This window comes from Peromyscus maniculatus, chromosome 10 (assembly GCF_049852395.1).
Source record: "Peromyscus maniculatus bairdii isolate BWxNUB_F1_BW_parent chromosome 10, HU_Pman_BW_mat_3.1, whole genome shotgun sequence".
Classification (NCBI taxonomy): domain Eukaryota; kingdom Metazoa; phylum Chordata; class Mammalia; order Rodentia; family Cricetidae; genus Peromyscus; species Peromyscus maniculatus.
In genome coordinates this window covers 8659044-8681723 of record NC_134861.1, presented here as the reverse complement: position 1 = coordinate 8681723, position 22680 = coordinate 8659044, and the positions used below count along the sequence as shown (strand labels likewise).

Genomic DNA, 22680 nt, shown 5'->3' with positions numbered 1-22680 from the left:
TTGAATCACATATGTAGTATGTTGTAGCAAATATAACCTTAAATTTTTATCATCAAAAATCCATATCAATCCAAAATATTTGGGAGACTTGTTTCCTTAGTTTAAAAGGAGTTACACTGATAAGCAGAGAGCTCAGTAGGACTAAGAAGTTTTATAATTATTGCTCTATGCCATGTGGTCATCTTAAGATGATGGATAAGTCACATGGCATGTACTCTTTAACCTTAGTAGAGATGGCTGCCAGTCACATGGTTGCTTCCATCTTGATGAGGTCATCAGCCAAGATGGAGGAGAACCACATGGTTGCTGTTTTAAACATCTTTCCCTAGTAGAGGGGTGTGTGTGTGTGTGTGTGTGTGTGTGTGTGTGTGTGTGTTTTAAATGAGAGTTGAATCCAAGTTACATACACAGAGTTGAATTACATATATGTAATAAATTGTAGCAAATGAAGATTACCTATATGTAGATTTTTAATTTATAAGCCTTTTTTTTATAAGTTTAAAGCCAAATTTTGTTACAGATTTTATACATTTTTTTAAAACCATACTCAATGAACTTACAAATCCTGAGATAGAGTTTACAGCAATCTTAAGAGAATTTTTGGGAGTAGAACACAGAGAAATCATAGAGATAAAAGATTTTTTTAAGAATAGAAAGTAGAGCTGGGTGGTGGTGGTGGTGGTGGTGGTGGTGGTGGTGGTGGTGGTGGTGGTGGTGCAGCATGCCTTTAATCCCAGTATTTGGGAGGCAGTGGCAGGCTGATCTCTGTGAGTTCAAGGCCAGCTTGCTCTACAGAGCGAGATCCAGGACAGCCACCAAAACTACACAGAGAAACCCTGTCTCGACAGACAAACAAACAAACAAACAAACAAACAAAAGGAATGGGAAGTAGAACTTAGAGATAAGAACAGAGTAAGTTTAGATATAAGAGATTTAGGGTTTATCTTAGTTAAGGTCTCTATTGCTGTGAAGAGACACTGTGAGCATGGTAACTCTTATAAAGGAAAACATTTAATTGGCTGGCTTGTTTACAGTTCAGTCCATTTTCATCATGGTAGGGAGCATTGGCAGCATGCAAACAGACATGGTACTGGAGGTCACTGAGAGCCCTTTATCTTGCAGGCAGCAGGAAGTTGACAGTGACACTGAGCAGTGTTTTGAGCATAGGAAGCCTCAAAGCCCACCCCCACAGCGACACACTTCCTCTTACAAGGCCATGTCCACTCCAACAAAGCAACACCTCCTAATAGTGCCACTCCCTATGAGATGAAGGAAGCCAGTTACATTCAGACTACCACAGGAATCATTTCTTTGTGCAGTGGCAGTTGTTAAGATCTGTAAGAATTTGGAAGTAAAGTGCACCAATTTTTTTGGCCATTAATCTGTACCAAGGCCAAGCTGTTTGAGTTGAGGAGGAGAGAGGGTCACAAAATGAAATTCCACTGGAGGGAATTTCTATAAGCTCTAAGAGGGAGCTGAGGGAGCAGAAGCTATGGAACTGCGTGGTGTAGTGAGACTGAAAGCTAAGGGGGAGCGGGGGCTGGGGACAGGCTGTACATCCAAGAAACAAGGGTCAATTACAAAATAGGCAGGAGGTATGGCTCAGCATTAGAAAGCCTGCCTGATGTGGAAAGCCCTGGGCTCCATCCTTACCACTGCAAATAACAACATAGCAAATGAGTACTTATATAGTTCTGCTTTATAAAGCCGATGCGAGTACAAAACATTGTCCTCATGGTGGGTGCCCCAAGGGAATAGCAGGCTCCAGGATCCAGAGAGACACAGCTAGAGAAGGAGAGGAGGAATGGTTAAGAGACAAGGAGGAAAAAGCAGGAGCTCTACCTAAGGCAGGGTTCCGATGCTGGAGAAGCCTCGAAGGTGCAGAGGAGGAGGGAGCTGAGAGACATGAAGGACAAGGTCACAGAGGCCCAGGGGTTAGGGCTGACATCCTGAGGAGACTTTCAAGTGAAGCCAAAAGGTAAAAACCAAGCTCAAAAACAAGGGGAAGGGTTGGCAGTAGAGTGGGTACCTCCTTCTTCAAGAGTACTGGAGACTTAGGGAAGCGTTTGCACCAACCCAAGGGGGAACTTAGCAATTGCCACTGGTGGATGGGGGACCTGAGCCATCAGTGAGCCAGAAGGTGAGTCTGTTTTGGGTGGACTGGATAAGGGATAAGGTCTCAGTGCAGCTCAGACCAGACACCAGGAGATCCTATCCAACTAATGCAGAATGCTGCAAAAATCAAACCATGCAACAGACCTCAAAGAAGAGATGGGGGGGGGGGGCAAAAGGCTCCTGAGCATTAAGCGGGGGAGAGAGGGGAGAGAGAGCGCATGAGTTCAGGCTATGATTGTGGGGGCTTTATGGGGATGTGTGGAGCATGCCCATAGGGAAAATATGCAACAGTGGTGTTGTGGAAATGTGTCTGTCACATTGGCCTTTAGTAATGACAGTTGAAGGTGGGTTCTGGAATGTGGGCAGTTGTAACCATTTAGACTGACTGAATTAGATACCCTTGTCCCACGTAGTTGACCTCTGAGGGTCTAATAAGGGAGGTTTGTAGTCAACAGAAACCCACCTAATTTAGGCCTCTGTTTACTACACTGTCACTAGCACTGCCATTCTGGGGGACCGCTGAAGGGACCTTACATTTCCCTTCTGGGCTCTTACTCATTTTGATGTGTGAATTTTAATGTAGGTTTTATAAAGCAGAACTATATAAGTACTCATTTGCTATGTTGTTATTTGCAGTGGTAAGGATGGAGCCCAGGGCTTTCCACATCAGGCAGGCTTTCTAATGCTGAGCCATACCTCCTGCCCCAGGATATTTTGTAATTGACCCTTGTTTGTTGGATGTACAGAATTTTGAAATTTCTGCATAGCTCTTGTTATTTCTTCTGTTGCCTCTAATTTCAATATTCTATCTTTAAGTCACTTGAAACTTATCTTGATATATAAATGTATAATATCAGAATTGGGTATAAAATCTGAAAAAAATCACACTCTTTAAGTCATTTCCATCCTTCTATATACCCCAATCTTTTTAAAAAAGCATGTAGGGCCACTGAGATAGCTTAGCAGCCTGGGACACTTGCCACCAAGACTGATGACCTGAGTTCAATCCCCAAGGCCTGTGTGGTAAGAGAGAACTGACTTCTACAAATTGTTCTTTGACCTCAACACGAGCACCCCTGGCACATGTATACCCCCCACATATACGTAATAAATATTAAAAATAATGTTATAATATGTAATATATATTAAAATTAATGTCTTAGGGTCTTTACTGCTGTGAAAAGACACCAAAACTACAACAACTCTTATAAAGGAAAATATTTAATTAAGGTGGCAGCTTACAGTTTCAGAGGTTTAGTCCACTCCCTGGCCCTTATAAGCTTGTAACAATATCATAATGCAAAACGCATTTAGTCCAACTTCGAAAGTCCCCATAGTCTATAACAGTCCCAAACTTAAAAGTCCAAAGTCTCTTCAGAGACTCATGCAGTCTCTTAACTGTAATCCCCTATAAAATCAAAAAGCAGATCATGTGCTTCCAACACAGGATATACATTACCATTCCAAAACATAAGGAAGGCAGCATACTGAGGAAATACTGTACCAAAAACCAGCTGAGCAAACTCCAAATTCTGCATCTCCATGTCTGATGTCGAAACACTTTCCACATCTCCAACTTTGTTCAGCTTTTTTGACTGTAACACTCCTTTTTTCTCTTGGGCTGGTTCCACTCCCTGTTAGCAGCTATCCCACGACTCTGGATTCTCCAAGGCTTCAACTTCACAGCTTTATGCAATGGCCTCTCTACTAGGCCTCCATTCAGGGACTCCCTTGACACATGCCTAGCCACAGGGCTTTTCTTAGTCTTGGGGGCAAATTCCATAGCCCTTTTATTCTATCCTTAACTCCAGAACCACATGGCCAAAGCTGCTGAGTTCTGTTGCTTACTGAGGCTGGAACATGGTGCCCTTCCTTGTTCAAGTACATCTTTACAAGCTTTCTGTCCTTCACTGCCTAAGCTTGGCTGTCCTCAAACTGGATCTTTAGACCAGGCTGGCTTCAAACTCAGAAATTCACCAGCCTCTCTCTGCCTTCCCAGTGCTGGGATTAAAGGTGTGCATCACCATACCTGGCTCTAAGTTTTTCTTTAGTTTCTTTTCACAAGTCGGACACTTAGCTGGGTGGGGTCTTGCCCTGAGGCCACCACTCCCTTTATTCTATTTCTTAATCTGTTTATCTCCTGGAACATAGCAGTTAGCCCTATTCCACTTCTTGGTGCCCCCTTTCTCAATCTGTGCATTTTATATTTCTGTTTGCTCAGCTTGCTCCTTCATTATAAATCTTCATCAGAGTTAACACTAATAACCACACAACAGAGTCTATACTAAGCTGTCTTGTGATTTCCTCTGCTAACAGAAGCAATACAAAACTCTTAACTTTAGGCTCAGGCAGACTCTTCAGACAAGAGCAAAACACAGCCACTTTCTTCACCAAAATATCACAATGATCTCTAAGCAACATACTAAAATTCTTCTCCTCTGAAACCTCTTGAGTGAGCCCCCACAGTTCAAATAACTCCTAGCACCACTGTCTTCCATGCTCCTGCCAGTATGATCTATTTAGCAATGCTTAAAGCATTCCACTGCTTTCCTAAACCAAAGTACCAAAGGCCAAATTCCTCCAAACGAAAACATGGTCAGGTTTATCACAGTGATACCCCAGTCCCTGGTACCAACTTCTGTCCTAGGTAGCGTCTCTGTTGCTGTGAAGAGACCAAGACCATGACCATGACCGTGGCAACTCTTTTTTTTTGGGGGGGGGGGTGCAGGGGGAGGGGGAGGTTCGAGACAGAATTTTTTTGTGTAGTTTTGGTGCCTGTCCTGAAACTCACTCTGTAGACCAGGCTGGCTGGCATCGAACTCACAGAGATCTACCTGCCTCTGCCTCCCAAGTGCTGGGATTAAAGGTGTGTGCCACCACCGCCTGGCTACAGCAACTCATTAAGGAAAACATTTAATTGAGGTAGTAGCTTACAGTTTCAGAAGTTTAATCCATTACCATTGTTAACATTCAAGCATTACCTGGCCTGCCCCTTGGGGATCTGGCAGGATGTGTATTCTGGCCTGCTCAAGGTCCTGACAGTGTCATCCACTACACATGCACATGCACTACGTCCCCTCATATAGGATGTCACATAGTCCAAACCCCCTATGTAATTGAGTCTGATCTTGGATCTTCCTGTTTTCACCTCCCAAATGCTGATATTACAGGCTCTCAAGCACTATGTCTGTTTTTATGCCCTGGTAGGGAGGGAATTAAGTCCAAGGCTTGCTACATGTAAGATATGTTTTGTCTTAATTTTGGAAAAGAATATTGTGATTAAAACCAACCCCAAAACTTATTTCAGTTAATATTGCTCAAGATGGTTTCATCACCAAAACTTTTCTACCAGTTCCTGTTTGGAAATGTTTTTAGATGGTTGTGTGCTATTTAGAAACAAAAGAGAAAGTCTTGATCAAATTATTCCTATATTAAACTATGCAAAAGCTTACTTTTAAAACATGTGCTGTAGTTTTTAATGTATATACAAAATTGTTCAACCATTACTACAAATGGTTTTAGAATATTTTCTTGTTCTTTTTATAGCTTGGAAACAAGTTCTATATCAGATACACAAACAATTTCATCTCTTCAAAACAAATTTCTTACCTTTTATCCCAGCAGATTCTCCTCTAGCACTGAACAACCACTGATTCACTTTCTGTCTGTGTGTTTACCTACTGTAGACATTGATAGACCCCAAAGTCTAGGGTACTACCTTCTCAGGTGGGCACCCCAAGAACCCAGACTCCAGTCCAGTTGATGCAACAGCAAGAGGTTTATTGTTGCAGCTGTACAGTCAGGCAAACTCAGCTCCAGAGAGCAAGAGTAGCGCCTATTGCAATCACATGGGTGCTTTTAAAGGAAAAACCCACAAAAGCCCTAAGATTACAATTCCCATACAATTTCATTTTGATTGATTTATGTCTAGAGGCTAATTTCATAAGATCATGGCCTGATCACAGAGTGGGTACAATCACGTCCGCATGCACATTCTTCCCGAAACCTCAAGGGGGGTATCAGGGCAGGAGTGGAGTTTACACAAAGGTCACAGTGGTCCTTCCTGAAACACTTGCAATTATCCCAGTCACAGTTGAGCACATCTCTTAACAGAGATCTCTTTACATTGTTACATTGTGGCAGGAGTGGTTGAATAATGGCTGTCGGGTTGCCCTTGGAACTAGATTTTTAGTTTCTCATTTCCTGGGGCTTGGGGGTGTAAGCCTGAAGGGTTAGGGTCTTTTAGACATCTCTTATAAATTGCATCATACAATATGTGATATTTTGTGTGGTTTCTTTCAGTTAGCAGAGTATTTTCACTTCATTCATGTATCAGTACTTTCTTTTTTCCTGTTTAAAAAAATGTTTTTATGTTTATTTTTTATGTGTTTACGTGTTTTGTATGTATGTGTGTAAATGTACCTCTTATGTGCATGATACCCACATAGGGCAAAATAGGGTACAAGATCCCCAGGAACTGGAGTTGTAGATGGTTATATACCAACCACTATTTGGGTGCTGGGAACCAAACCCAGGTCCTTTGCAAGCACAGCAAGTGCTTTTAACTGCTGAGCTGTCCTCCCAACCCTCCCTGTTAGTCATGAATAACATCCCATTGTATGGAATTATCCGTTGCTTCCAGTTTGTTATAACCATTGATACTGTGAACATTTGCGTACAAGTTTTATGCTAAAAACCGGGATTTGTTTTTCATATCTTTTAGGAACTGCCAAACTTTTAAAAATGACAGCTTCTAGGATTTGCTTAGCATGCAAAAAAGTCTTAGGTTCAATCTTCAGTAATGCAAAAAATTCAAGCGATACAAACAATCCCCATCATTGATGGTGTGTGTGTGTGTGTGTGTGTGTGTGTGTGTGTGTGTGTGTGTGTAAATGTAAGTGTAAGAAGTGGCTTCATTCCTCCCAGCAGTTTGAAGGCTCTGAGTTGCCTGCACCCTCACTGACTTACCTGGCTTTGATTACTGCCATCCTGCTGTGGGGTTTAAATCCGCTTTCTCTCTCTCTCTCTCTCTCTCTCTCTCTCTCTCTCTCTCTCTCTCTCTCTCTCTCTCTCTCTCTCTCTCTCTCTTTTTCCTTTGGGAATCTGCTTTTTCTCAATGACTTGCTAGGTTGAGCATCTTTTCCTGTGCTTACTGGTAGTTTGTATACCTTTTTTTCCCCCCTTTTCTGAAACAGAGTCTCACAGTATACTACTGCCTGGCCTTGAACTCAGAGATCTGCCTGCTTCTGCCTCTGGAGTACCAGGAATTAAAGGTGTGTGCCACTGTGTTAGATTCATTAGAAATACTTCCTACTGCATGGGTTGTCTTATCAAACATCACTTTCTTGAAGTCCTTCGCAATACAAAAGTTTTTCATTTTGATAAAGTCTGAGTTACCACTTCTTTGGTTGTTTGTGTTTTGATGTTCTATCTCAGTAATCATTAAATGGATCTTTTCTGAGAGCCGCTAGTTGTCCCTTCTATGGTATTTTATTATGGACATTTATTTGAGGGCCTTCTGGAATTCCTACTGAAGAGTTCCTAGAGAGCCAGCAAGCATGGATCTGTGTGTATCACTAGTTCCTGTCCTAATCTGCCATCTAGGATCCCTTGATTCCACCTGGACCATTGGACCACAATACTTTTCCACATAGAGGATGGCAGATTCCTAGATGTGCAAAGGTTAGGCTTCTTCACAGTCCATCTTAATAGCACAGTGAATGCCTACCATCTTACGAATATGATAAGATGAGAGAAGTACCACCCAGGAGCCATCTTTTTTGTTGTTGTTGTTTTGTTTTGTTTGTTTGTTTTGGTTTTGGTTTTTTGAGACAAGGTTTCTCTGTGTAGCTTTGGTGCCTTTCCTGGAACTCACTCTGTAGCCCAGGCTGTCCTCGAACACACAGAGATCCACCTGCCTCTGCCTCCCGAGTGTTGGGGTTAAAGGCGTGCGCCACCACCGCCCAGCCACCTTTTTAAGCTAATGATAGTTCTGGAAGAAAGTGACCTCCTACTTGCTAGAATCCCAAAAGTATTCATGAGTGTGGGTGCCCCTGCTGGCCAACTTTCCAGACCTTCTTTTTTATGGGCTTAAAATTACATTCCGTCATGTCTAAGTAAGGGAAGACAAGACTATCTACCTAAGTATAGGTAACAAAGGTGCTGCTACAGAAAGGATGTAGGCTGTGACAGCTGTCAGTAAGCCTCCCACCATTCCTGTGCTTTTTAGTGCCTTTGAAAAGAGAACAGCTTGAAAACGTTCCATTTTAGTATGTTCAAGATTAGAATGTTTTCAAAGTAGTTTTTCTCTCAAAGGTTTGCTCCTGAGCACCAGACTGGAAATAATTTCTCTAACTGATGGTTAGGCCCTTATTCTCAGAAAGGGTTGTGGGTGAGGGCTAGGTATCTAAAAGGGTAGGTAAGGTCATTAGCTGAGATTCCAGAGAGCCTAAGATGAGGCCCAACTGACAATGCAGAGACCTTTTCTTTGAGATCTACCTATCTTGATGAAATGGTTTATTGAGAACCAGCCTACACAGAAAACTAAGTGTAGGCCACTCAGCCTTGGCAAACAGACTGCTAACCAGGCACACATGGCAAAGAGAGATGGGCACACGTGGTTTCTCATCTTCTAGAACTGTTTTCCCAAGTTCTTGAGGAAACTTCAGAAGAATACACACCACCCCCCAAGTTTTATTTTAGTTTTCAGCTGATTTAAGGCCTTCCCTATCATCTGAAATTCATATAAAGCATATTTAGCCTTTATGGTTGCAGCACCCCATTCTCTGGTACATGGTCCTCAATCTGATGTTACAAGACAGTTAGCTCTCCTCCCCCCCCCCCACCCCCCAGCTAAGGACCAAACCCAGGGCCATGCACTTGCTTGCTAGGCAAGCGCTCTATCACTAGCTAAATCCCCAACCCGCGCAGTTAGCTTTTATAGAATGGTTTGATAATAATAATAATAGTAATAATAGTAATAAAAATAAATACAGTTGACTACCACACAGACTTCTACTTGGCATAAACACTGACTCTCTCCTAAAAGCCAAAATAAAATTATTTGATTTGCAAAAGTCTCACCTGTAAAATCCATGGATTATTCCTGTAACCCTTGCAACCATCACCCATCCCTAACCCACAACCACACACAGAAAACAAGAGACCCAGTTATCTACCCACCTCTTAAGAAGTGACTGAATTATGCAAAATGGCATCTCTTAACCAACCTTCCTTTCTTTCTGACCCCCTCATGACATTGTTATCTTTGCTTAGACTGGATTCTCTTACATGAGTTAGAAAAAAATAAGAAAATTGCCTGTTTTCTACAATCCAGGTGTGTTTCAGAGATTTAGAGTTAAGAAGTCAAGTAAATATTTTGGCAGCCCAACAAAGATAAGAAAGGGAGACTGCACCTAACAGGCTTCTCAAATTGCAGGCCTGTCCCAACACCGCCTTCCTCAAGAGAAGCTGGTCTACCAAGTCTGCCCGGCTCACCCAGCAACCAGGCCAGTGGCTGAAGTGGGCTTAGGCCTTTCTCTGGTGCCTGCCCTGGTCTGGCACTGAGCCAAGTTTGATTTTGATTCCCTCTAGTACAAGACAGAGAGATACTCATCTGTAAACAGGGATCTTTCCTCCTTAACATTCTAATCACATTGTTTCCTCATCTTGATGTACCAAAAAGAAAAGCCAGCTCAGTTTTTGTTTTTGTTTAATCCCTTTTAAGTTGGAACACTGATAAAATGAAGCCCAAAATGTCCCAAAGACTCTGAGACAACATGGAGACTTTTTTAGCATAGCTTCATCCCAGGAGGAAGCTGACAGCTGTGAAAGGTGACCCAGCAGCACCATGTACAGGGCTGCTAGACTTTAGGGATGCAAGGTCTGGGCATCAGAGCACACCCCAGATAGCAGTCTAGGTGCTTCCCCAGGCCTTCACTTTAAGAAAGCCATCCATCCCAGAAGTTGAGAGCTCTGACCTGCTAGTCCTATCATGCTGTGCTTTGTGTGTCTTCTAACAGAAAGGCAGACATGAAAGCTGTCTCTTTCTCACCCTCCCCCAGTGGCTTTCACTGGATCACCTTGGCAGGCCTCATCCCAAGGGAGTAGGGGGGTGGGGTGCGGCTACAGTGACGGCTCCTTTGATCACCTCCTTTGGGTTCCAGGCATGGCTGCCAGCAGGCCAGCTAAAGGTCTGGCTATACTGACCTGATGAGGTTCTGAATAGGACCCAAGGGGCAGTGACTAGTGAGAAGAAAGCCTTAGGAATGAAAAGGGTCTTCCCCTTTCCAGTCAATCTGCTCAGCTTCATAGGCTGGATTTTCCTAATAGGGAGCCGCTCAGTTCCTGCCAGCTAGGCTGCCCACCCTTTGCCTTGCCCCCCTGCTTTTTAGGATCTTGTGTGCCCTGTGTACATTTTGTATTTGAATCCAGGCTGGCTTTCCCTGGTTCTCAGGCTGGGAACCCACTGTGCCTGTTTCCATGGTCACTGGGAAGCTCTTAGCGCCATGTGCTTCAAAGGGACCCTTTCTCCTCCCAGACTCGCTGCTGCCTGCACTAGGGTGTGTACAATGAGAGGCTCCTCTGCCAGGAGTAAGACCTAGGCTTTGCTGAGCATGTGAAGTGTGCCCCGTCCTTAGCAAGCCCCTTACAGATGTTTATAGTCTGTAGGTTTGATATTTTCCCTACATCTCTTGGTTGTAGAAATTGAAGGAGAGTACAAAGCCTAAGAAGGCCCTTGGAAGAGGTAGCAGTCTTCCGGCGTGTGCGGAGGTGGGAGTGGGTGGGTGGGTGGGGTGGTAGAAAATAATGGGTTGGAGTAGATGTGGGAAACAGGAGACTTAGGTCAGATATCCTCAGCCAAACTCCTGTCTTTGGGGCGGGGGTGGGGGGCAGCAGAAATGGCGTTGAAAGATGACTCTTGTGTCCTGTCCCTGCAGACTGGCTGGGGAAGTAAGTGATGCCTGCTCAACTCTCCCAGGGCCAGGGATCCAGGTTAGACAGTTGCTTTTGCTCCTGTGTTTCAGAATGCAGAGAGGAGGCTCTCCCAGCTGAATGAAGATAGAAACTTTGAGCTTCGAGATATGGAAGGTGCTCTTGGATAAGGCTGGAGTAAGAGTGGAGCTCCTGGTTTAGATACCAAGCCTGACCCCAGCTTAGACCTGGCAGCTTGGTGTCTGCCTGAGCTTACTATGTAGCAGAGGGCATGTGGGGCAACTATTTTCCTGGGTTGGGGGTGGTGGTGAGATTCTTTATTTGGGTCTTCAGCCTATGCTTTCCTGATTCCTTGTGAGTCTTCAGACTACCTATTCCTTGCCCTGCAGGTTTCCCTATAGTGATAGGAATTCTGTTAACAGGGTCACAGGTACCCTTTATATTACTAGGAGAGAATTCACCTTGATGGGCTTAAATGTAGTTTCTATTTATAACATGTGGGGAAGGTTTCCAGAACTAGGATTGTGAGGGTAATGTAGCTTTGTGTCTCCAAAAATCTGTATTCACTAGCCTGTGGAACATCATTTAGAGGGTGGATTTTAAGACTGTCTCCCTCTGTTGGAACCCTAAGTTGATGCCCTGGGCATGCCTGTGTGACATAAAATGGAGAATATAGCATGGTCTCTACTGGACGGAATGGTACTAGATTGTTTTGTGAATACAGGGATGAGGTTCCAGAATGACCTAACAAGTGTGTGTGGCCACATAGCTGGTCTTTGGCAAACAGGGACCACTGGGCCATCCACTCTTCCCACTGTCGTCCTTCCAATTTGCTGTTGCCCTTTCTAGAAAGTCTTTGGTGACAGGGTTGGTCAAAATACCTTTTTAGTAGCCTGGTGTGATGGTACATGCCTTTAATCACAGAATTTGAGAGACAGAGACAGGTGGATCTCTGTGAGTTTGAGGCCAACCTGGTCTCCATAGTGAGATCCAGGATAGCCAAGGCTATGTACAGAAACCCTGTCTCACCTCCCTGCTCCCCCCAAAAAATTAATTATTTCATTAGTGCTTAAATATTTCAGAGCCTAATAAGAGAATGAAACCTCTCAAAGAATTTTTTTTTTAATTCCTAGTTTCTCTCATGGAGATTGTATGTAGTTTGCTAGCAATCTATACCTTTTCCTTTTCTTAACTTTTCTATACCAAATTCAGTAAGGAAGGAGATAAGAGGACTGAACATTCAAAAACATAATCCTAACCATACCCTATTTGGTAGGCAGAGTGTGCTCCAAACTGTATTCTTTTTTTTTTTTTAAAGATTTATTTATTTAAATATTATGTATACAATGTTCTGCCTGCATGTATGTCTACAGGCCAGAAGAGGGCACCAGAATTCATTACAGATGGTTGTGAGCCACCATGTGGTTGCTGGGAATTGAACTTAGGACCTCTGGAAGAGCAGTGCTCTTAACCTCTGAGCCATCTCTCCAGCCCCTCCAAACTGTATTCTTAATCGTGGGAATTGAAGACCTGTCAGTTCAAAGTCTGTCTGACCACAGCTTCAAATTTTGCAGCACTGGGCTAGCTACAGTCAGGGGGTCCTGGTGATGGTTTTGTACATTACACATTCCAAGTCAAGTCTCCCAGATTCTTTGTCTTTGTCTTCCACTTTCTTAGGTATCAGGTCTGGATCCTGAAGGGAGTAGGGCATGCTGGAAATTTAGATTTTTTTTTTTTTTCTTCTTTCCAGCCTAAGTCCTTCTAACTTTTTTGAGTTTTTTGAGACAGGGTTTCTCTATGTAGCTCTGGCTACCCTGGAACTTGCTCTGTAGACGAGGCTGGCTTCAAACTCAGAGAGCCACCTGCTTCTGCCTTCCATGTTCTAAGAGTAAAGGTGTGCTCCACCATGCCAGCAAGCCCGTCTAACTTTAAGGTTGAGTGACTCTTTGCATTTCCTGTGGTAAAAGGCATGCGACGGCCTCAGTCTTTGGTCCCATCCCTGCAGAAAGAGAGTGTACTTTTGATGGCTTTTCCCATAAATTTTGATGCTTCTTGGGATAAACTATTGGTTGTTGTTTTTTTGTTTTGTTTTGTTTTTTGTTTTTTCCTCCATTTCACTAATAATCGTGTCCTTGTTGGTTTAACTGGTTACAAAAGTAACCAGCCAGGCAGTGGTGGTGCATGCCTTTAATCCCAGCACTTGGGAGGTAGAGGCAGGCAGATCTCTGTGAGTTCGAGGCCAGCCTGGTCTGCAGAGTGAGTTCCAGGACAGCCAGAACTACACAGAGAAACCTTGTCTTGAAACACCAAAAATAAAGTAGACCATCACCACTTGCCATGGATTCCTCAGTTTAGTTCTGATATCTGTCCAAACAGTGACTATGATCTAGGTAGCCACTGATCCTTTTTGCTACCCAGGACTGCCCTACAGCTTAAGGGCTAGAGTTTGTGCTTTAAGATATTGATGTGTCCAAGGTACTAAAATTACCTATTACAGCAATCCAAATACTCTGGCCACACTCCCAGATGCACAGAGTTGTCATGGAAGAGGAGTTCCATGAGTTCCTTCAGGTCTTAGCTTAGGCAGCGCTTTTTCCTGAAAGTTTTTTCTGAACCAGTAGTGTGTCATCAGGGATGGCTTCATAGAGTGAATGGATTTCAAGAAGGAACAGGTTTAGAGTAAGGAAAAGAAGGAATTCTGAGAGTGGGTCAGCAAAGTATAAATAACATATGGCGTGTTCCAGAAACCTCAACTGGGCCCGAGGATCTTAAGGGCAGGAGTTAAAAAAACAAAAACAAAAAAACTTGCCTGTGAGTGCAGAAGAGACAGACAGATCTCACTGTGAGTTCAAGGCCAGCCTGGTCTACAGACCAAGTTCCAGAACAGCCAGGGCTACACAGGGAAACCCTGTCTCAAAAAACTTGGCGGGGTTGAGGAGATAGCTTGCCTATTTCTGGATATTTTTAAAGTATTGCTTATAAATGCAGTTCTGTGGCAGCTTAGGTAAAAGAGAAGAATAAAACTAATGGGCTGGAGAGATGTCAGCAGCTCAGAATGCGTAATACTCTTGGAGGACACACACACCACCAAGATGGGGAGGTACAGGTGGGGCTTCAGCAACTGCTGTAACTCCAGTTACAAGGAACCTGGCTCCTCTTCTGACCTCTGGGGGCCTATACACATGTGGTACATACAATACACTCATGCATACATACATACTAAGTAAATATTCTTTAAAACTTTATAATAAATTTAGAAACCTTAAAACTCAAAAAAAAATTTTTCCAGGAACCAAAGTAGTACTTGGTAGGACTTGCCAGTCAACATAAAACAAAATAAGGGAATGCCCCCACAGTAATATTAATTCTCTCAGCCCATTTTTTTTCTTTCTCCTCTCCCTTCTTCTCCATCACTGTTTGTTTGTTTGTTTGTTTGTTTGTTTGTTTGTTTGTTTGTTTGAAACAAGGTCTCTGTATAGCCCTTGTCCTGGAACATGCTATGTAGACCAGGCTGTCCTCCAACTCACAGAGATCCACCTGACTGCCAGTGTGCTGGGACTAAAGGCGTGTACCGCTACACCATGTTCCCGCCATCTCTTTTTTAAATTGAGATTAAAGAGTTGGGTTGTAACTTAGTAGAAAGCATTTGCCTAGTATATACAAGACCATGGTTTCAGTTCCCAGAACTGTGCCCCTAGAGAAAAGTATGTGTGAATGGGTGGATGGGTATGTTGGCTAGATGACTAGGTAAATAAATAGATGATGACTAACTATATATAACACAAGATTTACCATTTTAAGTGTTTTTGAGTGTACAGTCTTGAGGCATGATGTACATTCACATTGTTTAGAACTCAGTGGCAGCAATTTCTAGAACTTTCTTACCTACCTCAATAAAACCCCATACTCATTAAAAATCAACTCTCCATATCTGCCAAATTCTGCTTTGGCAACCAGTAATCTACTTTCTGTCTCTCTGGATTTGCCTGTGCTTGGCATTTCATATAAATAGACTAATACGGTATTGTTATCTTATAACGGGCACCTTGAACCAGCACCTTGTCTTCAAGGCCAGCCATATTGCATGTATCAGAATTTCTTTCCTTTTTATGATGGAATTGAAGTGTTCTATTGTATTTATCACATTTTGTTTGTTCATTCATCTGTTGATTAATCCTTGGGTAACTTTTTTTTTTTTACCTTAGGGTAATTGTAAATAATAGAATCATGAATAAGTGTGTATAAACATCTCTGAGAGGCCCTGCATTCAATTTTCTGGGCATATTCCTGTACCCTGAAGTGAAATTGCTGAACCACATGGTCACTCCTTGTTTAACTTGTTGAGGAATCACTGTACTGTTTTCCAGCAGAAATGTACAAAAGTTTTGCTTTACTCCACATCCTCTTAACTATGTGCATACACATGGACATGGGCAAATAGTGGCCATCTTAATTGGTATGAAGTGGTATTTCACGGTGGTTTGGATTTGCATTTTCCTATTGATCGGTGATGCTGAGAAGCTTTTGCATACTTATTGTTCACTTGTCCATCCTCTTTAGAGGAGAACAATTAAAATCTGCCTGTTTGAAGTCAGATTGGTTGGATTTTGTTACTGAGTTTTATAGGGATTCTTTATATGTTCTTAGTATTAATCTCTTACCTAGTACACAATTTACAGATATTTTCTCCCGTTCTTTGGGATGACTTTTCACTCTCTTGATAGTTTTCTTTGATACAAAATGTTTTTAATCTTGAAGTTCAGTTTGTCTGTTTTGTTTTCTTTCTGTTGCCTGTGCTTTGGTGTCTTTTTTTCTCTTTTTACATTTGCACAGTTTTGTTTGTATTTATTTTAGTACATAGATAGTTAAACAAATATGTTTGTCTAGTTTATAATTTAATGTTATCCTGAGAATTCCAGAAAGGAAAAGAATTCTTGCATCCTGGGCCAGGCTCTTAGCATCTTGATGTGTTAGAAGATGTGTAGTTTCAGACATGAAGAATGAGAAGGAAATGCAGAAGAGGTGTCCTGGGCTGCCCGCAGGGGTCCAGCAAGCTGGCTACACTGTTCTGTGGCCGACCTCGTGCAAATGGGAATTGCTGTCCTGTCTCCATGGCCAGCTGCCATGAGCCCCATGGTGTGAATGGTAAGGAAATGGGGACTGGTGGCTGGCAGAAGCCCAGGATGCAGCCTTTGCTGGCTGAGAACCAAGGTGGAAGGGAAACACTCCATGTACAAGAGAAATAATGCCAGTTCCAAAACCTGTAATTCCCAAGTTTAAAAAAAAAAAAAATTAAAGAGATTTTTCAACCAAACTGTGCTTTTATCTTTAGGTTCTGAATGGAAGATTGTTCACACAGCTAAGCCGGCTGCAGAAGCCAGGCCAGTGAAAACAATATGCAGGCAGCACTCCTCTAAGTAACCAGAAACTGTTGGCTCAGAGGAGCCTGAACTGAGGAACCAACCTGCTGGGAGACGTTTTCCAAGTAACTCCCAGCAGTGGCCTGAATGTAAACCCTCCTGCTGGGGAATGGCACTTTGGCAAATGAAGACCCTAATTAGAAATGGAAGGGTTTCTGTTTTGTTTTTCTTTAATCCTTACCCTGGGGCCTTTGCAGGGCCTGCCATGTCTCTGCTTGTGTGCAAAGAAATTTCCAGCTTCTCTTTGTAACAGGATCCTCTTTTGGGAAACAGTGTGGGCCCACCACAGCCCGAGGACCCTGCAGCCAGCCTAATCCAAAACAAAGAGCTTGGGCTGGGTCACCTGGTTTGGCTGGTCATTGAAGTTATTGCCCAAGTTGGAACGTATGCTGCCTCTGCCCTTCGAGACACTCAAACCCATGCTTAGGCTGCAAGTGAAGTTCCCTCCATTCCAGAGAACAGAGGCATGAGCAGAATGCAGAGCAGTGAGGGAGAGAGAGCTGCGGCGGCGCCTCTGAGGTGCCAGGGCCGGGAGAGCTGAAGCACTGGCAAGGTCCGCTTTGTGTCTGTAGTTCCTTGGCTGTTACATCTAGATGGCGGGTCGATTATCTTTGGATTCTTAAGATCAAATCCATGGAGACTGGCTCTGGATCCATCAGTGCTACCTGCTCTGTTGTTGCTGCATCCTTGCCCTGAAAGGCGCCTGCCTGCCTGGGGGGCTTAAAGCAAAGTTTCCCCTCAACTCCATTATTTTGGGGGACTCTGGAAAGACAGATGGGCAGAGCTTTCTGGATCTAAAGTATCAAATTACTGGTAAGTCATAGCTCTGGTTTTGAGGTAATTTGAGGTAAATTCTAGTGATGTGCCTTTGTAGCCTCAAAGGGCAGTTCTCTTTTTAGGCATCATTCTTCTTATCAGTGAGTGTGGTATGGCAAGGGAGCAGGGGAATTTCATGTGTTCTTCATGTTTAAACACTAATTTACAGCTGCTAACTTTATTATTATTACTACTGTCAAATCCATGACTTAGTACAAAATGCTTGTGCCTAAAGGACTTCAAAAAACTTGCCGGGGGAAATTACACATTTTTGAGCCAAATACAGGGAGGATGCATCTCCCAAGCAGCTGCTCCCTGCGAAGCTCCAGGCTGGACTCTTGTCTTGACAGAATCTTTAAAACTCAAAACCCTGGAAGCTAGTTCAAAGATTAATGATCCTAGACTTGGGAAGAGGAGCTTGGCTGCAGACACCAGCTAAGGCTTGTCCAGGCCCCAGGTTAGCATAAGCCTCCTAGGCTCTTTCTAGACTACTGCAGTTCTTGGCACATCAGTTGGCACGTCTTTTACTCATGTTTGTGGAACCTATGGAGAACTCTCTAGTTCTGCATGTATAACAGGGTGGATTCCTGGTGAGAGGACATACTGCTGTCAACGCACCTATCCCTGGCTGCCCTATGCCAGAAGAATGTTATCTGCAGCATTTATTTTCCCAAAGTCCCCCCCACCCCAACATACACAACACACTGATTGCTCACTCTGCCTAAGTTAGACTTCAGGGAACTCCTGGGCAGTTCTTTTTCAGCTCTACTTGTGGTCCACTCCAGCTTGGAAGAAAGTTGTCCCACTCAGCTTCCTAGGAAAAATGACAGTCATATCCCTTGATGCTGTTTCTAGTGAACCGCTTGTCCAGCTTCTCATTCTTGTTTTAGTTCTCAGGGATTTTGAGAAAAAAATCCAGAACTGAAAAAGAAAATTAAGCTTTTATAGGCTGCATTACTCTTTCTCAAAAGATATGTAAAGCAGTATTATGGTTACTTCCTTGGTTTACTCTCTGGTTCTTTGTGGTGTACAGTATTTAAACGACAACGTGGTAGCAACTTGTCTCTTGTTACCTGGAATCTTTGTCAAGCTATACCTTTACACTCCCAGCTAACTCAAAGCTGTACCAAACCAAAGGAGAAGGAACCTGATAATTTGCATTTAGTCTTATAGTTGTACCTAAGGAAACGTGTTAAACATGAGTTGACATTGGTTTGTTTAAAAAAAAAAAAAAATCCTGGCTGGAGAGGTGTTCAGCAGTAAGGAGGACAGACTACTCTTCCAGAGCATCCACAGAGCTGCTCACAACTCTCTTTAACTCCAGTTCCAAGGGATTGGATGCCCTCCTCTGGCCCCCATGGGCACTAGGCATGCCTGTGGGTACAGGCGTACACCCAGACAAACAACCCCTACACATGTGGTGTGTAGGCATACACCCAGACTATCAACCCACACACATATCCAGTAATAATTTTTTTAAAAACATCTGAAGCTGCTGGGATGACTCTGGGTAGAAGTCCTTGCAGCTTAGGCCATGGTGGGGGAGAGAGCTAACTCCATAAGTTGTCCTCTCACCTCACATACAGGCCTGTGTGTGCACATACTAAAAGTGAAAGAAAAGATCATTGGACTACCTGTGTAAGATTTAAAAGCATGAGTATGTGGAATAAAATGAATAGTCCTGGATTTATGAAGGCTTTGCTACAGTGTCAAGAGGAACCAGCTGGGGCCTGACATCACCTAACATGGCTATCATGGAATAATGAGAATAGCCTTTACCAGGACATGTTAGTAATTGCTGATACTGCTAAACATTTCTTTACTTGGAGAAAACCGTGCAGAGGACCTAATAGTCTTCATATCATTCCCTACAGCATCTTTTGTCCCTTCTAGCCATTTCTGTGTTCTGGTGAAGTCTACCATCCTGAATGCCATTGTAATAGCAGTGAGAATCCTCTTGAAAATCTTGCTGCCCAAAAGAGCTAAAAAATAATGTTCTATACATCTTGGTTTTTGAGTTGTCTATCCCTTCATTCTCTCGAGCAGTGGTATATTTGGTATCAGTTGTCTGAATATCGGTGCTCCTCTAGCCTGCTGGAACAGGCTTGTGACTATGAGATCTGTGAACCAAGTGCATTTCAGCAGCTACTAACTACATAGCAGTTAGACTCACGGCCCATCTTGCAACACATTGTTGTACAGGATGCAGAGATGCCCCAGCCTCCCTACTAAAGTAATTCAGACATGAACTTGCCTAAATTATTCTTTTTGTGCAGTGTAGAACAGATCCTGTCTTTGAAATTTAGACAGCTCCTACAGCTCAGACAGAAACTCTGAAACAGGGGTAGACAAGTTTCCCTGCCGTTGTGAGACCTTCAGTCAATAGAGGGGACACAGAGACAACCAACACAAGACCATACACACACAACAGGGTCAGTGGCAGGCTATGATGTGGTTGCAAGATCACCAAGGTAAAGGAGTAATTAGGGTGTCACTACCCAAGCTGCATTGAACTGTCAGCCCAGAGTCAAGAAGAGAGAGAGAGAGAGAGACTCTGCACACACCTCTCCCCACATAGAGCTTGCCTCCCTCTGCTTTGTCACCTCTTCATCATGTCTGCTGCCTAAGGTGTCCTTTGTTGCTTCCTGTCATTCCTGTCATTTTCAAACCCATCAAACAGCTCTTTGCTACCATATAAGTATTAACAAGGGCTAATAATGGCAGGAAAACACTTAGTCTTACAGAAAGTGAGCTGCTCTATTTTAGGAACCTTGTTAAATATTATCTACTTGTCTATTTCATGATAATACTTTTCAACTCTGAAAGTTGCATAATATGCTGTGATATAAAGGTGTGTGTATGTTCCCTAAAACTTAACCTTTTGCATTGTTTTAAGGATTAATGTAACCTACAAAGTCCATTGCAGTGTTTTGTTCTAGGTACCTATTCTTCCTTGAAAACTTCTTTTTCTCTTCTGGTGACAATAAAGAGGGAGGGAGAATCTGTTGAAAATTAAAACTAACTACCTGTGTCTTACACCCTGAACTAAATATTCTAAGAGCTTAAGTGATCATTAGCAAATGATGTCTCTTGTGCTGGTGAAAGTTACTGCCATAAAAAGCTGCCTGGTGCATCAGCTTTGTGTTCACATGAAAATCCAAAGACCAGCAAAGTGTCCTCTCAGCTGTCATTTCAGAAGATGGGAGGGTGAAGCATCATTTGACAATCTTGAGAAAAGAGGAAAGCATGGAAATAGATTATGATAGACTAGAGAACGTTCTCCTTAGAAAAAAAGTAAATGAGAAAACAAGGCTTTGCAGGGAGATCTCTAGCCAATATAAGATTGTACTAGAACCTACCCCCTTTGTTCTGTTAAAGTCCTGGTAATCCTGAATAATTAATTACAGTAGAGAAAGCCTGAAGTAGGCTTTCACTTGTTTGATGGAGATTGATTTAGGACCCAGTAGAACTTAGGATACAGTTGAATTTAGGGACTTTTCTAAATTATTTGTTAGAGGCCATAGAAACAAGTGTATTTGTTCCCTAGTATGTGGATAACCTCTTAGTATTGTATTTAAGAGTACTTACTGATTAAACAGGGAGCTTCAAATGAGATGTCTCCATATTCGGATTTAAGGAAGCGACCATCATCTGGTCATGGTGGCACATGCCTGTAGCTTCAGTATGTGGAAGGCTGAAGCAAGAGAATAATGAGATCTAGGCAGTAAGACACTTTCCAGAATAAAGTTGTTCCAGTGAGAGAGTTCAGATGAGCTGCAGGCAGAGAGGAGCTGTGCTATCTTAAAGCACTGTGACTTACCTGGGAGGTGCCCACTAGCATCCTAATGGGTATGCCAAGTGGCACGCAACGTGCTTTCATCAAAGACCTGAAGTGGGAGGGAAAAGTAACATTTTCCTAGAAAGAAAAGTCCTGTGTTCCTGGTAGTTTAGATGAAACTGGGATAGCAGCCTGCCCACAGGTAGTCTGTAGCAGAGCTAATGAATAACAGGTCCACCTTGGCCCTGCTATGGAGGCCATTCATGTAGTTCTGTTCCTAAAGGTGGAGTATTTTCCAGGCAGATGCCAGTGGGCTTTATGAAGGCCAAAGATGTAAGATATTGTGTAGGGCATAGTTAAAGTATTCTAAGTGTGAAATTAGTTGTCAGTCCTTCAGTTAGAAGGTTTAATATAAACAACTACATTTCTACCTTCTCTTGAAAACTCAGATTTCTCAGTGTTGGTGTCCCAGCTCTTCCCAGCAAAGGAAGCTTGTGTTGACTAAAGTTGCCCATCAGACGGGTCCACACTGTCATCTCCAGCACTGCCACTACCCGCCTCCTACTACAGCAGCCTGCCAGTTGATGTCAGTCATATGCATGTGTCCTGTTTGATTTTCAACTGCTAGAGGAATACTGTTAAGTCATCTGTGGAAGATTGAATTAATCAGTTACAATAAAGACCAATATTTTCTGACCATCAAACAATAAATAAGAGTCAGGGTCCAGGGCAATTTGGCCTCTAGTTTTGTCCATCACTGTAAGGCAAAAGTAGGATGACCATTCCATTTGTTATCCAAGCTGAGACACTTTGGAGAACGGAAGGGGTTGCTCTTTTTAACTGTGGTTGGAAGACAGGTATAAACTGGGGCTGTCCTTTGCATGCAAGGACAGGACATATGGTGGCACCCTGGACCCCGGCACATGAGAACAGAAGGAGTCCATTTTGTCAGCTGGGACAAGTGTGGTAAAGACTTACATAAGAGGCATTCTCAAGGTGTGGAGGTGGTTCTAGAAATAGGGCAAGAGAAAAGATGAGTTCTTGAACACAAGAAGGGTTTGATAAGTAGGCCAGGGTCCTGGAGAGCAATTGAGGTGAAAAAGAATAACCCATACAAAGCTTGAAGCTTTTTTTCGTTTCTTCATTTTCAAAAGTAGAACTCTATGCTGGAGGATATAGTGCTTGGAGGCATATTGCAGGTAGACGGGCGGCCAGGCAAATTGACTTCAAAGTCAGAGGGCTCTTGAACATTACATGTGGAGTCAGCACTTATATCTGCAAGGGGTGAGAAGATGGATGCTGGGCATTGTGTGTGGGTGAACTGGAAAGCCACTGGAGACGGGGAATTCAGTGCAGGATAGCAGTTGCAATGGGAACAGAGTGTGCTTGCAAGGACTCCTTTTGTAGATAGGATTGGACAGGCTAAATTTAGAATGGAGGGGGGGTGGTCTATGAGAGAAGGGGAAGAGGATGTGATTCTCAATTAACATGGTTCTGTAAATGTGAGTTTAGGAGAAAATTGATGGCTTCTGATTTGCCTGGGAAATGAGAGCTGGAGAGAGTATGGTGCAGAAGTTTAGATACTCAGATCCAAGTGAGCTTGTCCTAGAAGAGAAT

The 22680-nt window shown here is 43.1% G+C and overlaps 1 protein-coding gene and 1 long non-coding RNA gene across 2 annotated transcripts in view; both read left to right on the top strand.

The window, feature by feature from the left end:
- Window positions 1–21796, top strand: part of LOC143267553 (uncharacterized) — a 36908-nt gene extending 15112 nt beyond the window's left edge. The window contains exon 2 of the long non-coding RNA XR_013042741.1: window positions 21513–21796. This is a non-coding gene — a long non-coding RNA (uncharacterized LOC143267553). The remainder of the gene's footprint in view (window positions 1–21512) is intronic.
- Znrf3 (zinc and ring finger 3) overlaps window positions 1–22680 on the top strand; it is a 169810-nt gene that overhangs the window by 109030 nt on the left and 38100 nt on the right. The gene's annotated exons all lie outside the window — the stretch shown is intronic.